Genomic DNA, 562 nt, shown 5'->3' on the forward strand with positions numbered 1-562 from the left:
AAGGTTCACATTAACTAAGAAAAGATGACAACGTTTCGGCATCCATCCATCCATCCATCCATTTTCTGTGCACCCTTGTCCCTAATGGGGTCGGGAGGTGCTGGTGCCCATCTCCAGCTACGTTCCGGGCGAGAGGCGGGGTACACCCTGGACAGGTCGCCAGTCTGTCGCAGGTTTCGGCATCCTAGCTTTGGTAAATAATTTTCACTTGATGAAATGCTTCTTTCTTATTCTGTCCTAAATTACCGGATGCCCCAAAAGAAATCAGGTGAATCCCTTTTAACTTTCTGAAAAGATCAAATAAAAATGTAATTAACGTTGCTGACAGTGGTAATAATTTTGGGGACAGTCCAACCAGCAGGTAGGCTGATGTGAGACCGGAAATACACCTGCGCGCCGTTAAAATGTCTATTTGAATGTTTTGTTATCACAGTTTTACCCACTGGAAGCAGAAAGGGCAGTTCTGTGACTTTCTGCTGTTCTGCCACTGCAGGTTATTTGCATTGTGACCACAGGTAAGCGGTGTGCGCATCACGTGGTCCGGAGTTAGCCAATCACGAGT

The sequence above is a fragment of the Xiphophorus couchianus genome, chromosome 2, assembly GCF_001444195.1.
Source record: "Xiphophorus couchianus chromosome 2, X_couchianus-1.0, whole genome shotgun sequence".
Lineage (NCBI taxonomy): Eukaryota > Metazoa > Chordata > Actinopteri > Cyprinodontiformes > Poeciliidae > Xiphophorus > Xiphophorus couchianus.